The sequence below is a fragment of the Lethenteron reissneri genome, chromosome 31, assembly GCF_015708825.2.
Source record: "Lethenteron reissneri isolate LAM-NWPU_2019-01 chromosome 31, ASM1570882v1, whole genome shotgun sequence".
In the NCBI taxonomy this organism is placed as follows: Eukaryota; Metazoa; Chordata; class Hyperoartia; order Petromyzontiformes; family Petromyzontidae; genus Lethenteron; species Lethenteron reissneri.
In genome coordinates this window covers 12,383,995-12,401,211 of record NC_083809.1, presented here as the reverse complement: position 1 = coordinate 12,401,211, position 17,217 = coordinate 12,383,995, and positions in this window count along the sequence as shown.

Genomic DNA, 17,217 nt, shown 5'->3' with positions numbered 1-17,217 from the left:
AGATCGCAGTGTGATCTGCGAACTCGCATAGGAATCTGATCGCATGGGGGAGAAGACCCATGCGATCCGATTCCACTGCAGGAAAAAAGAAGGCACATGTGCCTTTTTTCTTCCGAATCTAATGCAAGTTCAGCCATACAAGCATATGGCTGAACTCGCACTGCTCAGAGATCGCAACAGTATGAACCGGGGCTTACACAACATACAACATATAACCTCATACAACTGAATAGCAATCAGAATATAAATGCACTTACTGTCATTTAAATTGGGTTTCCTACTCCTCGGCTGTCTGTCACTGAGGAGGCAGCCCCTCCAGCCCAATTAGTGACCATGGGCCGGATAAATGTCCTCGGCGGGCCGCATGTGGCCCGCGGGCCGTAGTTTGAGGACCCCTGCTCTAGATGGTGGGACTCGGCCTGTCACTTTTTCTGAACCTCCTCCGTCAGCCAGGGAATCTGGGGAGGTTTGAGCAGCGTACCGAACGCAGCCATTGCAGCTGCATGAGCTGCAGTCCTACAACTCATCCATTTCCCCAAGGCATCAGGAGATGGGTGGGGGGGATGATGCCAACCCCAGCTGCAAGCGATCATTAAATTCTCGCTTTCTAGCTGAGACCAGGCTACGGTGGGTTTATACGTGTAGAGGTGATACGCGCTGGGATTAAGGATCGTATGCACAGTGCGTGATGATTGGCTGTGTAGGTGGTGACGCGCGCTGACGGTGGAGGATCAGGGGTCAGCGCGGGGTAGTGGGTTACGGGGTACCGATTGGCTGTGGGCGGTGACGCGCTGAGAGGGAGTGATCAGGTGGCAGCGCAGTGTGATTGGTGGAGTAATGTTAACACGCGCTGGGGAAAGCGGATCGTAGAGAGAGTGCGTCGTGATTGGGTCATTAAGGAACGACGCTCACGTCGACGCCGCATCAGCTCCGTCCCTCGTGAGCAGGGGCTATAAAAGGGGATGCACACAGGCGTAAGGGCAGTGTGTAACCAGCGAAGAAGGAAGACGGGGATGAAGACCTAGAGCCCTGCGGTACCTAGCCCCGCTGTCCTAAGGGGACCGGGACTCTGTGTAACCCAGAGGCGAGTGTAGTGGGTGTAGCCATAGGTCTACACGAGCCGAATGTACTATGTGTAGCCAGGGCATAGGGCTTACACGAGTCGAGTGTATTGTGTAGCCAGAGGCATAGGGCTTACACGAGTCGAGTATATTGTGTGTAGCCAGAGGCATAGGGTCTACACGAGTCAAGTGTATCGGGTGTAGCCAGAGGCCTAGAGCTTACACGAGATTAGTGGAGTGTGTCGGAGGAAGAAGAGAGACCACACGTTGTATTGTGATACCTAAAGGATTTAATAAAAGTGTGTTACCCGTCAAGAAGTTCCTGCCGTCAATTCCCATACTTCAACTGGCGTCAGAAGTGAAACGGTCCTCCAAGCATGGATACAAGGAGGAACCGTCGGACCCACGGGATTGACCACGAGGACAACCTCGACGACGCGGGCCAGCGGGCATCAGGGGGTGAGGAAGAGGAGCTGCCCACGGGGCAGGATCCACCGACGGCGCCGGTCGAGCGACGGGGGACTGACACCGTGCTTCGCGAGGCACACTCCCGTCTGGCGGAGCTGCTGCTCGCCGCCGCGTCCATCTTGGCGGAGATCAGCTCGTCGGGAGGAGCGGGGACGGCGGCCGACGTGCTACAGGGTCGCCCTGCAGATTCCCGCCAAAACGATTTGGCGATTCCCGCCATTTCATCCGCTCCAACTTTTGGCGGGAACGGCCATCACCACGTGGCAGCGGTTCTCCATGCGCGGCCGCTGACGTCACCAACGCGCGCGGCGGACCGCCATCACACACCCGCCACTGGGGCCGCCATCTTACACACCGACGGGGGGGCAGAGAGGAAGCACGAGGAGGAGGACGACTTTATCTTTCAGCAGCGCCTTCCCACGTTGTCAGCATTCAAGGCGGAAGGCGGGGATTGGAGCCAATTTCAGCGCAGATTTTTGGCGCATCAAGAGATGTCCGCCTGGTCCGACGCTACGGCACTGCGGGCACTGCCTGCCATGCTGGACGACAACGCGCTCGCGGCCTTCACGTCCGCACGCAGGTCGGACCGCTCCACGCTCAAGGATGCGCTGGCTCTCATGGCCAAAGTCTACGGTCCTCCCTCGGCGTGCCGCCATCATTTCTACGCAAGACGGAAGGCGGACACGGAGACCGTGCTCGCCTACCGCACGGCGTTGCTCGCTCTCGCTGACGCCGCGTTCCCTCGTATGGACGAGGAGGGCCAAGATGCGATGGTTTTGGAGCAGCTGCTCAAGTTGGCGCAGGACCTGGGGGTCCCCATCAACACGGCCGACGACACCGATATTTCTTCATTACGGGTCGCCACGAGCATGCAAGCGCACGAGGTCCTTCAACGGAAGCAGGGGGTCGTCTGCAACGCTGCCGTGCCCTCTACTCCGGGTCCGGTTGACACCGTGCCCCAAGTCGTCAGCCCACGAGAGGACGCGTTCATCGCGGGACGAGCGGGGGACTGGAGGTCGGGGGGTCGTTCGCCTCTGCGAGCGGCCCGCAAGCTGGAGCAACCGAGATCTCCGACTACTGTCATCACCTGCTATAACTGCGGCCTTCGTGGCCACGTGGCCTCCGGTTGCCGCGCCCCACGTCAGCGCGCCATGGGACCTCGGCTGGACGACGACCAAGGCCCCAAGTCATCACTGCAAACCCCGGCAAGTCGCGGCACCTCACATGCTTGGCCCGCATACTCGACACGTATGGGTCGTCGCGTTGCGACGAGGGAGAGCCGAGTAGAGTTCGGGGATTCGGTTCGGAGAGGGGGGTTCGGCCGGGACCGGGGAGACATTAAATGGTCGGAATTGGGGCACAGAATAGTGGCTGCCTCAGCGGGTTCATCCGTCGTTACCGGATCGATTGATGGGGTCGAGGTCAGGGTGTTAGTGGACACGGGGGCATCGGCGACTATTATTTCGGATCTCATTTATAATATTCTCCCGGTACAATGTCGTCCGCTTCTTCCGGTGGATGTGCCATTTTACGCCGCTAACGGGGGATCGTTGGGCATTATCGGTCAGATTAGGGCGTCCATTTGCATTGGTGATATCAAATTGTCGGGACCCGTTTTCGTTTCATCTTCCCTGGCGGTTCCTTGCCTATTGGGCACTGATTTTTTGGCGAAAATGCCCATCAAAATTCTCATTGATCAGCGTTGCATTGAACTACCATCGGGTCGCCGTATTTCATTTTTGACGAGCCCTAATGTAATTCGGACGGCGTGCGCTACCATTCAGGCGTTAGCAACACAGACCGTGCACGTGCCCCCGGGTTCACAAATGTTGATTCCCCTCCGGTTACGGAAGCCATGGGGGAAGGAGGCCTCGGAACAGGCCATGCTTTTGGGTCCTTCTAATAGGGCTGTTGGAGGTCTCGATTTATCGGTGGCTCACACTTTGGTTGGGGCAGACAGGGATCCGTTTGTCATGGTTTTAAACGCTGGGGCGCGGCCGGCCGTCATTCAGCAGGGCACCGTGCTGGCTCACGCGGCACGGGTCCCTGCGGAGGAGAGGCTGGTTGCGCAGGCTGATCCGAGCCCCACGAATAGCGTACCATCAAAGGAGGACCTAGATTGGATTGATATGCTGTGCGCGGACTCTGACGATTTGTCAGCGCTACAGTTGGGTGCGTTGCGCGGGTTGCTGATTGAATTTTCGGATGTCTTCAGTAAACATAAGTATGATATCGGATGCACGGACCTGCTACGCCACCACATTGAAACGGGCGATGCGGCACCGGTCAGGCAAAATCCCTTCCGACTGAGTCCTGCTGAGAAGGAACATGTTCAGTCGGCAGTTAACGATATGCTGGAAGCCGACATTATTTCGCCTTCTTCCAGTCCTTGGAGAGCACCTATTGTGCTCGTTAAAAAGCAGGACGGGTCCCTGCGATTTTGCGTCGATTTCCGCCGCCTGAATAAGATCTCGGTGGCCGACGCATATCCGCTCCCCAGGATGGACGAGTCTCTCGATGCATTGTCCGGTGCGCGATACTTCTCGACTCTTGATTTATTGTCCGGATTTTGGCAGTTGCCACTCGACGAGGAGTCTAAGCCTAAGACTGCATTCCGGACTCCAGGGGGCCTGTTTCAGTTTAACCGGTTACCCATGGGACTTCACTCCTCTCCTGCGACGTTTCAGCGTCTTATGGAATTGGTTTTGTCGGGCTTGCAGTGGGAGACGTGCCTCATTTACCTTGACGATGTCATTGTTTTCGGTAAAACGTTCGAAGAACACCTCCAGCGATTGAGAGGGGTGTTCTTGCGAATGCGATCAGCTAAATTAAAGTTTAAACCGGCCAAATGCCATCTTTTTCGTAAATCCGTGAGGTACTTGGGTCACATTGTCGACTCTTCGGGGATTTCTACCGATCCTGCGAAGACGGACTGTGTCAGTTCGTGGCCGACGCCCACGTCAGTGTCAGACGTGCGCAGTTTCATCGGTTTTGCTTCGTATTATCGCCGATTCGTTGAGCACTTCGCCACCATTGCAAAGCCCTTGCACGCTTTAACGGCAAAAGGAGTGAAGTTCCGGTGGGGACCGGAGGAGGAGGCTGCATTCTGCTCCCTCCGGGACGCCTTGGTAAGGGCCCCACCCTTGTGCTATCCGGACTTTGAGAGTCCCTTCTTGCTAGACACGGATGCTAGCAACACGGGCATTGGGGGAGTGCTGTCCCAAGTCGTTGGAGGGGTCGAACGGGTGGTCGCCTATGGTAGCAGAGTGTTGTCGCCGGCAGAGCAGCGCTACTGCGTCACCCGTCGTGAACTACTTGCCATTGTTTTTTTTGTACAACAATTCAGGCCATATCTCTATGGTCGTCATTTCACGGTCCGGACGGACCATGCGGCGCTCCAGTATTCATTACGGGTTGCCCAGCCCTCGGGCCAATTGTCGCGGTGGTTGGAAGTCCTCCAGGACTATCAGTTCACGACTACGTATCGTAAAGGGTTGCGACACACGAATGCCGATGCCCTGTCGCGGTTGTTGCCTTGTCACAAATGTGCGTGCTTATCGGGATCGGCACGCTGTAAACCTCCGGTTACGGAAGGTAGGGAGGCGTTGGTTGCGACCGCGAGCACACCAATTGGGGATGGTCCCGCTACCCCAGGGGGTCAGGACTCGCTGCTCTCACTGTCGTTGATTGAGTGGGGCCGTCTCCAAATGGCGGACAGCTCCCTGCTGGCATTGCGCCGAAAGACGGAGGGTTCCGAAGGTAGCCACGACCGAACTGGCTCCTACGAGCTTAAGCAGGGCCTGTTGATGAGATGGGACAGTTTGTCCCGGCGGCATGCGATTGTGGTGCCTTCTGCTGTGAGGGGGAAGGTTGTCTTGGCCGCACACGAACGCCTCTTGCATTTGGGAGTTAACAAAACGCTTGCCCTGCTTCAGCGTGACTATTATTGGCCGGGAATGGGGGGTGACGTGGTGAATATTCTGAAGGGTTGTGTTGAGTGCGCCAGACGGAAACCACCGCCCGTGGCAGCTAATCCACCGCTGCAATCTATTCAGGTCTCGCGCACTAACGAGCTCGTTGCACTCGATATTCTGGGGCCCTTTCCGGTCACGCCTAGGGGTAATAAGTACCTGTTGGTGGGGGTCGAATATTTTACCCGGTGGCCTATGGCGTGGCCACTCGCCAACCAGTCGGCGGCGGCTGTGACGGACGCCTTTGTCCAGGGCTACGTCCTGGACAAGGGGGCTCCCGAACGCTTGCTGACTGACCAAGGGAAACATTTTTCGAGTAAATTACTGCAGGAGGTGTGCGACCTGTTGGGTACCAAAAAGGTGCGTACCTCCCCGTACCACCCGCAGACGGACGGGATGGTGGAGAGGCTTAACAGGACATTGACCTCTATGCTGTGCCAGCAGGTGTGTGAGTCGCATGTTGATTGGGACCTGCAGGTCCCTGGGGTCCTTGCCGCGTATAGAATGGCCCCCCATGCAGCTACGGGGTTTTCCCCGTTTTTTCTAATGTACGGTCGGGAAGCCGACCCGCCCATGGAAACGCAGCTGGGTCTGCCCGCACCACGAACTAATTCTATATTGGCAGAGCATATTAAATTTAATATTCATAAACTGACAGAGGCAAGGGAGGCCGCACGGCTTAATTCGCGGGCTCGCCAAATTGCGAACGAGCGGTTGCGGGCACGGAAGGTGTCCGTGCACAATTGGGAACCAGGTGACAAGGCCTGGCTGCATTGCCCTCAGGCACCTTTGGCCACGTCGCCTAAATTGTTGAAGCCATGGCGGGGACCCGTGGAGGTCGTGCGGGTGGCACGCCCCCAGTGCGTTCAGATAAAATGGGGGAAACGCCGTTGGTACGTCCACCCCTCCCGACTGAAACCGTTCTCGCCTCCGTATGGCCTCCCCTTGTGTCGTGAGGGCCGAGCATGTGACGTGACCGACGACCCTGAGGGGGAATTGTCCTTGCCTGCTCCTCACATGTCTCCGCCTGATCCGCTCCCAGGTGTCTCGGAACTGACTGCTGCCGACCACCGGCGGCCGGATCTTCACGGCGGGGCCGGTCCTTCCAGGCCCGACCCGTGCCGTCTAGAGCTGCCGGAGACACCGGACGGTCGCCAACGTCCCGTTCCATACGACGGACCGGCCAGACGGACTCGCGCTAGGTCGCGCTACTTTGTGTAACCTACCACGTGCGGAGTCGAGGCAGCCGGAGCGCCTCGGCACTGCGTGGGTCACAGTGACACTTGGCGCGTTCGTTTTACGGTGTTCGCTTTTATTGTGTTGTTCGTCGGGCTGTATATTGCTTCATATTTAAGGTTGTGTTATGTTGTTGTTGTTGTGTTACGGGGCACACTGGGATGTGGAGTTCTTTATTACTGCGTTGCGTTATGTTGTGTTGTAGGTTAACAGCCGGGCCGGCTGCAAGCTATGTGGGAGGGGGTGATGTAGAGGTGATACGCGCTGGGATTAAGGATCGTATGCACAGTGCGTGATGATTGGCTGTGTAGGTGGTGACGCGCGCTGACGGTGGAGGATCAGGGGTCAGCGCGGGGTAGTGGGTTACGGGGTACCGATTGGCTGTGGGCGGTGACGTGCTGAGAGGGAGTGATCAGGTGGCAGCGCAGTGTGATTGGTGGAGTAATGTTAACACGCGCTGGGGAAAGCGGATCGTAGAGAGAGTGCGTCGTGATTGGGTCATTAAGGAACGACGCTCACGTCGACGCCGCATCAGCTCCGTCCCTCGTGAGCAGGGGCTATAAAAGGGGATGCACACAGGCGTAAGGGCAGTGTGTAACCAGCGAAGAAGGAAGACGGGGATGAAGACCTAGAGCCCTGCGGTACCTAGCCCCGCTGTCCTAAGGGGACCGGGACTCTGTGTAACCCAGAGGCGAGTGTAGTGGGTGTAGCCATAGGTCTACACGAGCCGAATGTACTATGTGTAGCCAGGGCATAGGGCTTACACGAGTCGAGTGTATTGTGTAGCCAGAGGCATAGGGCTTACACGAGTCGAGTATATTGTGTGTAGCCAGAGGCATAGGGTCTACACGAGTCAAGTGTATCGGGTGTAGCCAGAGGCCTAGAGCTTACACGAGATTAGTGGAGTGTGTCGGAGGAAGAAGAGAGACCACACGTTGTATTGTGATACCTAAAGGATTTAATAAAAGTGTGTTACCCGTCAAGAAGTTCCTGCCGTCAATTCCCATACTTCATACGTAATAGAGGTGTGGTGGGTGTTCCGTAACCTCTTGCCTTCGACACGTTACGTGGCACAATGTGCCGTGATGACGTCACCACAACTTAGTGGTGAACGGTGGTTGTTGTTGTTGTTTCTCCATCGTAACAGTGAATTCACCCCCAGTGATTGTTGCCTGGCTCGTCGCGATTCTGGGATTTGCCGTGCACGTAGATGGGACGTACTCACTGCCCTGCACGCCAGCTGTTCCCAGTCGCCCCGTGGCCTCGCTGCCACTGTATAGAGATAGTCAGTGCCACGTGTGAGTTCCTCTCACTGCTGCGTAGCACGGCATCAGCTGTGCTATGCAGCCCCTGTCAAACCTTCCTTCCCGTGTACCGTGCTGGCTACCGTCGCATCAGCCGTGCTACGCAGCACCTGTCAACTCTCCCTTCCCGTGTGGCTTGCCTGCCACCCTATCAGCCGTGCTGGCGGGGTCGCCGCTTAGATCAATGGACCTCCCCCGAAATAAACCCCCTGGAGGTAACGGGCGCTGAATGAGATGCGAAGCGGTAACGGCGCACGCACTGGCGGCAGGCAGGGGGTGGGGAGGGTCGCAAACACGAGTGTAGCGGGTGGAGCGGGTGGAGGAATTGCAAAAAATGAACACGGTTTAGTGCAGATGAACTTTGCTCAGCGCCCCATGGTGCCTGGCAGTGGGGGCACGGCTTTCCCGTCACTGTGCACCCTCGTGTGTGTGTAATAGTACTGTGTGTGTGTGTTCTAGTCGTGTGTGTGTGTAATAGTACTGTGTGTGTGTAATAGTACTGTGTGTGTGTAATAGTACTGTGTGTGTGTAATAGTTCTGTGTGTGTGTAATAGTATTGTGTGTGTGTTCTAGTCGTGTGTGTGTGTAATAGTACTGTGTGTGTAATAGTACTGTGTGTGTGTGTAATAGTACTGTGTGTGTGTAATAGCACTGTGTGTGTGTAATAGTACTGTGTGTGTGTAATAGTACTGTGTGTGTGTAATAGTACTGTGTGTGTGTGTAATAGTACTGTGTGTGTAATAGTACTGTGTGTGTGTGTAATAGTACTGTGTGTGTGTAATAGCACTGTGTGTGTAATAGTACTGTGTGTGTGTAATAGTACTGTGTGTGTGTAATAGTACTGTGTGTGTGTGTAATAGTACTGTGTGTGTGTAATAGCACTGTGTGTGTGTAATAGTACTGTGTGTGTGTAATAGTACTGTGTGTGTGTAATAGTACTGTGTGTGTGTGTAAATAGTACTGTGTGTGTGTGTAATAGTACTGTGTGTGTGTAATAGTACTGTGTGTGTGTGTAATAGTACTGTGTGTGTGTGTTCTAGTCGTCTGTGTGTGTAATAGTAGTGTGTGGGTGTAATAGTACTGTGTGTGTGTGTAATACTACTGTGTGTGTGTAATACTACTGTGTGTGTGTTCTAGTCGTGTATGTGTGTAATAGTACTGTGTGTGTGTCCTAGTCGTGTGTGTGTGTGTAATCTGAGTGTCTGTGTGTAACCGCAGCGTGTGTGTGTAATCTGAGTGTCTGCGTGTGACCGTAGCGTGTGTGTTCTAGTCGTGTGTGTGTAATCTGAGTGTGTGTGTCTGTGTGTGTGTGTTCTAGTCGTGTGTGTGTGTAATCTGAGTGTGTGTGTCTGTGTGTGTGTTCTAGTCGTGTGTGTGTGTAATCTGAGTGTGTGTGTCTGTGTGTCTTCTAGTCGTGTGTGTGTGTAATCTGAGTGTGTGTGTCTGTGTGTGTGTTCTAGTCGTGTGTGTGTAATCTGAGTGTGTGTGTCTGCGTGTGTGTTCTAGTCGTGTGTGTGTGTGTAATCTGAGTGTGTGTGTCTGTGTGTGTGTGTTCTAGTCGTGTGTGTGTGTGTAATCTGAGTGTGTGTGTCTGTGTGTGTGTGTGTTTTAGTCGTGTGTGTGTGTGTGTAATCTGAGTGTGTGTGTCTGTGTGTGTGTGTTCTAGTCGTGTGTGTGTGTAATCTGAGTGTGTGTCTGTGTGTGTGTGTGTGTTCTAGTCGTGTGTGTGTGTAATCTGAGTGTGTGTGTGTGTGTGTGTGTTCTAGTCGTGTGTGTGTGTAATCTGAGTGTGTCTGTGTGTGTGTTCTAGTCGTGTGTGTGTAATCTGAGTGTGTGTGTGTCTGTGTGTGTGTGTGTTCTGGTCGTGTGTGTGTGTGTAATCTGAGTGTGCGTGTCTGTGTGTGTGTGTGTTCTAGTCGTGTGTGTGTGTAATTTGAGTGTGTCTGTGTGTGTTCTAGTCGTGTGTGTGTAATCTGAGTGTGTGTGTGTCTGTGTGTGTGTGTGTGTGTTCTGATCGTGTTTGTGTGTAATCTGAGTGTGTGTGTCTGTGTGTTTTAGTCGTGTGTGTGTGTGTAATCTGAGTGTGTGTGTCTGTGTGTGTGTGCTCTAGTCGTGTGTGTGTAATCTGAGTGTGTGTGTCTGTGTGGGTGTGTTCTAGTCGTGTGTGTGTGTAATCTGAGTGTGTGTCTGTGTGTAACCGTCGCGTGGGTGTTTGAACAAACAGCCACGCTACGATGGGGTGGCGCAACATCAGTGACGAATATCTCAGCCCGTTGTGGGCCTCTCGTCGGTTGACTCGGCCATAAAGTAGTAGCTGGTGTGGTGGGTAAACTTTACGCCCCCTCGTGAGCCGTGCTCGCCTTCATAGGTGCTCGCTAACAGCACTTGCCCCAACAGCCTGTTAAAGCCGTACGGGGGATCTTTGTCTTTGGCGCGGTATCTTTGAGCGGACTTTACTCTCGACCCGTCTCCCCAGTTCTATTCGCCTTTGTTTACTCAAGATAGCCTGACGAACGTTCAACTCCTCCAGTGGGGAGGCAATGTTGCTGCTATGGGGGGGGGGACTGGAGAACCCGGAGGAAACCCACGCAGAGCAGAGTGAGACTCAACACGCTCCACACAGAGTGAGACCCACTCAGAGTGAGACTCAACACGCTCCACACAGAGTGAGACCCACTCAGAGTGAGACTCAACACGCTCCACACAGAGTGAGACCCACTCAGAGTGAGACTCCACACAGAGTGAGACTCCACTCGGAGTGAGACCCCACACGCTCCATGCAGAGCAAAGTGAGACTCCACACAGAGACTCCACACAGAGTGAGACCCACTCAGAGTGAGACTCAACACGCTCCACACAGAGTGAGACTACACACAGAGTGAGACCCACACAGAGTGAGACCCACTCACAGTGAGACCCCACACGCTCCACACAGAGTGAGACCCACACAGAGTGAGACTCCACTCGTAGTGAGACTACACACGCGCCATGCAGAAAGGTTCCCGAGTCGGGGAATCAAACCTAGGCGCGCGATGCTGCGAGGCGCCAATGTTACCACCACACCGCCAGCGCTCTGCCACCCAAATACTCCGACTGATTTCATCTGAACCTGGTTGAGACTCCCCCATTGGTCGTCTCAGCTCAACGCGAGTGCCCGCTGCGGTTGTGTGGTGAACATCCGCTCTGGAGAGACAGAGGCGGCCCCCAAGAATGGCACAACACTGCCACCACCACCGCCCCCTTTTTGCGTGTCGTGCTCGCCTTAATAGATGCTCGCGAACAGCGCTTTCCCAGCCCGCGGTTGAGTGATACTCCACAGAGGTTCTGTTTTCACACGTCTACCCTCGGCTGTGTTGCCGTGTGCTCGTGAGATCACTCGTGTCGCCAACTGCGTGCTCCTGTGCGTGTGTGGCGTCGTGGAGTGGTGGTGTCGTGGCGAGCGCGCACTGCACTACGAACCCGGCGACCGGGTGTGATTCTGGCCACATCACCCCCTTGTGCGCCCAAACGGCGTTAATTGGTGCTTGCTAATTCCACTGCCATCAAATAGTTTATTAAAGGCCATGCGACGAAGCGTTTCCTTTGCGCACCGATATCTCGGCCTCGCTGTGCGCTGCGTTGCACCGCTAGTCGAGTAGACAACCATGTGTTCAATAAACCCTCGAAGCCAGGATGACCGTCCAACTCCGATCGTCATTTATTGATTGTAACAGGTAAAAAGATAATGCTTCTTAAGCTCCCACAATGGATAAGTGCGGCTGTGGTCTCACTGAGATGCGATGCGTGCCGCCATCTTGACTTATCTGAGAAATGGCTGAAGCCCGCGTGGTACAGTGGAAATCTAACATCGTCACTTCCTGGTCACGTGACCAACATTAGCATCAAAAAACAGGAACTTCCTGTTAACGTACGCTCCCCATCTGCCGTGAGGCAAGACAACCGAGCTGAGATCCCAGAATGCATTTCATACATACACAACTCCATCTCAATCCCTAACCTCGGACCCAGGCCCCTATCCGTGACCACAACTCAATCCATGCCCCAAACTCCATCTCAATCTCGAACCCCAACCCCATCCCTAACCACAATCCCAGCTCCATCCGTAAACCCTACTCCTAACCCAAGTCCTATCCAAAATCCCCAATTCCATCCATTACTCAAATCACATCACTCAACTCTACCCCCCTAGCCGGCATTCCATCCCGAATCCCAACCCCCAACTCAGACCTCCCGCCCTCACCTTGCCCCCTTCGCCCGCGCGCGCGCGGTGACGTCACGCACTTTGTGACGTGTATAGAGCCTCGCGCCCGACTCTGATTGGCGGAGGCGTTGTTTTCCACAGCGGTGATTGCAGTTGGTCCACGAGGGGAGGGAGACCACCACGCCTCCTCATCGCCTCGAGCAGGCTTGGTGGGAACCGAAAGTCGTTTAAAAAAAAATATATCGTACCGGTTCCAAAATGAATCGGTAATCTTCGTTTCCAGTGAAATGTTCGGGATGCGTTCACCGATTGGCACGCGCCGACGTGCAAACGACACCGCATGGCACCTTTGCCCTCGATGTAACACTCGCCCATCTCAGCTTCACGTGAGCGCGTTGCGTAGAGACAAAGGTGGCCAGGCATGGTGCAAGCAGTGAGCCATGCAAGGTTCATCCAGATTTCACGAAGGGGCACCTCGGGCAGGTGATGTGTTCGCGATTGGGTTATGCAACTGACGTCCCCAACCCACCGGCTGGCCGAGCAGGTCTGGGTGGGTGCTATCACGTGCTGATGTAACCGTGGGCTTGCCACTGATGCTTGCCTGTGCTGTGCTCTCCACATGGATGTGCGTGGGAAGGATATCCATCTGTGTATACTCTACTGACATGTACGGCATTAGTGAATGGATGGCTGGCACGTGTGACGTATAGAGCAGCAGACTGTGTGTGTGGGGGGGCGCGACCCGAATTCAATTCCCGCTCACGGCCAACACCAGTGACGATTATATGAACATTAACCAGTCCTGGGCCTCCTATAGGTCGACTCAGCATCAAATGAGTATCTGATGCGATGTATAAATACCGCCACTGGTGAGACAAAGGCGGCCGCGCGTAGTGCTGGCCACCGACCCCCTCGTGTGCCGTGCCGACTTTCATAGAAAAAAGATAATAACTTGTTAAGGTTGTAAATTATTTACTTATGATTGCCTTGGATCTTGGTGCTGCTTTTGATATCGTTGATCATTGTATTTTGTTAAATCGTCTCGAGACTTCTGTGGGCATCTCAGGTACTGCTCTCTGTTGGCTGCCATGCGTGTCCCACAGAGAGAAGTTCGTCTCATGGGCGTCTGCTCATCTGCTCATGGTTTATTGCCCTCGGGGCTTCATTATAGAACCTCTGTTGTCAAACCTGTATATAACGAGCGCTTGGCCACATTTTTCCTCGTCATGGCTTACATTTGCACTTTTATGCTGATGACTCACAGATTTATCTTAAGACGATAACCAAAGTTGCAGTTTTTTTCCATACTATCCCGTTGTCTTGCTGAGGTCAAGTCGTAAATGCCCCGACACTTTCTTGACTTACATTGTGACAAGACAGAGATGATGTTGTTGGGATCTCCACATCAAGTGCGTACATTTGATGGTTTTAGTATGGCCATCGGTGGGACTGTAATTCGCTCTTAATCTCAGGTCAGAAACTGGGGTGTAATCCTCGACCCCAGTTTGGCATTTGAAGCTCACGTACATAATAGCACCAAAATCCCGTTTTTTACTTTACACAACACGGCTCGACTCCGGCTTTTACTGTGCAGGCCCGATGCCGACAGGCTGGTGCGTGCCTATATATAATCTAGGTTAGATTACTGTAATACCATGTGCTTGCTGGCGTTTTTAGAAGTGTTTTAGATAGATTACAATATATTCAAAACCAGCTGCCCGGGTTTTAACCAGATCTAAATCGTATGAAGCACATCGCTCATATTCTTTCGTCCCTGCACTGGCTCCCTGTAGAGTACAGAATTAACTTCAACATTCTGCTTCTCGCGTATAAGGCCTCGAATGGGCTGGCACCTACATATCTTGCCAATCTGCTCAAGTTTTATAAACACCACTGCGAAAACTTAGATCAGTTGATGTTGGTTTACGCGTCATTCCAAAGACACCACAGTGCTGGTTTTCTATGGGAGACACGGAGCCTTCTGCAGTCAGAAGGCTCCGTGTCTCCCATGCACGAGGGATTTGAAAACCAATTCTGTTTGACTGGATTACTCTGCAATTGTTATTATTCGCTTTAATCATAGTTCTTCGTTTTATTGGAAGTTCGAGAGTCGTCATTGATATTGTTATTATCAGCCTTCTATTTCGCTTCGATTGTATCTATATTTGTGAGTGTAGTTTCATTTTATGTACAGCGCTCTGAGATACTTCAATATGAAAGGCGCTTTATAAAATAGAGGTTGATATTAAAGGTGCTCGCTAACAGCACTTGCCCCCACAGTCTGTTACGGCTATGCTCTGATAGTGCATTGTCTTTGTACTGTTTGCGTTGTCCTCTGGCCTGACACTGGTGAAACGAGGCCAAGAAGAAGCCTGTCCCTGGTGTAGGCCAATCGGTTTCAAGGAAAATGTAAATATGACCAGAGCATGTTTGGTTGCATGTTCACCACAAGTACGCGTGATTCATGCAGACATGACTCCTTGCAAAAGGTGTTTGAACATCTTAACACTTCCTGTTTTATTGTCAGCAAGGGTAAAACCTATTCTTGTTTTTTACACGGCGGATGTTTGTCTTCGTATGCGTAGCGTGTCTCCGTAAATCCGTGCGCGAGCCTATGAAGTGTGCATTTACATATGTGTGACTCATCTCGCGCCAATTATAGGAACGAAGCGCTCAACAACAATCCGTAAAAGTCGAAAAAAAATTCCCCATCGTAACAAAAATAATAATATAACGCTGACCGGACCAAAAAAACCGCGTCTCAAACAAGTCACAGAAACGTGTTGCGAAACCCCCCACAATCAGCCTCGATGCACTATCCCCAAAAAACAGCAGCAGTTGCTGAAGAACTCCCTCCATTGTGGCCCTGTCGTCTTGGGTCATATCGATGGTTCCCAGCGTAAGCGTCGGTGACTGCTGTGCTGATGAGGCCTCGTTGTGATGAAACCGCTCCACGGCTGTCCGTCTCTGTCTCACTGCTGCTGTGAGTCGGTGGTCACATCGACTCACACGGATGTTGATGGGGGCCTAAGAACTGCCGATGGGATTTGCATAATGCACGCGGACTGAGTGTTTACACTCGTGTGTGTGTGCGTGCTGTTTTGAGCAATTAGAGTTAGCGAGCACCCATTAAAGCCTCGCCTTGGGCAGTAAACCTGAAGGTGTGAAAAGCAACGCCTCCGCCAATCGGAGTCGGGCACCAGAGTCAGAGTAATAATTAATTAATGTGCGCGACGTGGGGCCATCCATTGAGTAGTCGGCACGCGAAAATCTGTCAAAACTCGAGCCCTCCCCCCCTCCTTGTACGCGCGCGGACTTTTTACCCCCCCCCCCCCCAGCTGCTGCGTGCGTTCGCCTGAACCCCCCCACCCCCGAATCCTATAGAACGGTCGATATTTAATCCACGCAGAAACGATCAAGGATTAATAATATTAATGTGTTTAAGCAAACAGATAGTCCACCGCCGGCTGCATTATTATTATCCAGGCTTCACCCCCCCCCCGTTTCCTATGCGTACATTGTCGGTAAACTCCCCATACGCAAGCTACGCATTTGGGTTAACCCCCCTCCCCCCTCCATGCGTACGTACTCAATGGAGGGCCCCCATCGCCGCGTGCGGGAGAAGTGGTCAGGGTCTGAGTTGGGATCGGGGTGGAGGCTCGGGCTAAAGGATAAGAGTGGGGTTCGTGGTACAATTTGCGGGTATGGATATTGGCTGGGGTTCTCAATAGGGTTAGGGGTAATATTACGGGTTTGGTTTCCGGATGGAGCTGGGATTATGGCTCGGGATAGGGTTGTGGGTGAGGGATAGAGGCGTGTGTACGGAGTCGGGGTAGAGTCGTGTATAGGGATGGTGTTTGTGGGTGAGGGATAAAGGTGGAGTTATGGGTAGAGTTGTCTATAGGGATGGGGTTTGTGGGTTTGTGGGTGAGGGATAAAGGTGGAGTTATGGGTAGAGTCGTGTATAGGGATGGTGGTGAGGGATAAAGGTGGAGTTATGGGTAGAGTCGTGTATAGGGATGGGGATTGTGGGTTTGTGGGTGCGGGAAAAAGGTGGAGTTAGCGGTAGCTGTGGCTGGGGACCGAATGACAACAACAACAATAATTACACTATGTCACACAATTTTTGTTCCTGGGTACTGAATGTTATTTTTAATTGCTTATGCCTGAAACGTATAGAAATTGGCGATTATTCCCCACAAACTTTGCTTTTGTGACCAGGACTTAATGTGAACGAAATACACAAATGCACACCACGTTTTTCATTGAAAATAGGTAAATTTCGAAATTTCACTGTCGTGGTCACAAAAGCAAAGTCTGTGGAGAATAATAGCCTCTTTCTGTACTTTTGAGGCATAAGCAATTACTACCCAGGAACAAACATGTTTTTTTACACAGTGTGACACAGTGTTACACAGTGTGACACAGTGTTAGACAGTGTTACACAGTGTTCCACAGTATATTCTTGGTGCTTTCGGTAAAGTCACGTAGAAGGGAACAATTAAATAATAAACTATTAAAAATTTCAATTCTCACGACGTTTCGACTGCAACACAAGCTGTGTTTTTCACACCTGATGATGATTGTTTGTGTTGCAGTCGAAACGTCGTGAGAATTTATTTTTTATAGTTTTATTTTACCGAAAGAACCAAGAATATGAATCCCTGCAGTCACGAAAGCTTTAAATCAAAAGTGTCCCAGTGCCACGCTGTGTCACGCTGTGTCACGCTGTGTCACACTGTCTCGCTGTGTCACGCTGTCACGCTGTGTCACACTGTGTCTCACTGTGTCACACTGTGTCTCACTGTGTCACACTGTGTCACGCTGTGTCACAGAGTGTCACACTGTGTACTGTGTCACGCTGTGTCACACTGTCTCGCTGTCACGCTGTCACGCTGTGTCACGCTGTGTCACACTGTGTACTGTGTCACACCGTGTCACGCCGTGTCACTGTGTGTCACGCTGTCACAGAGTGT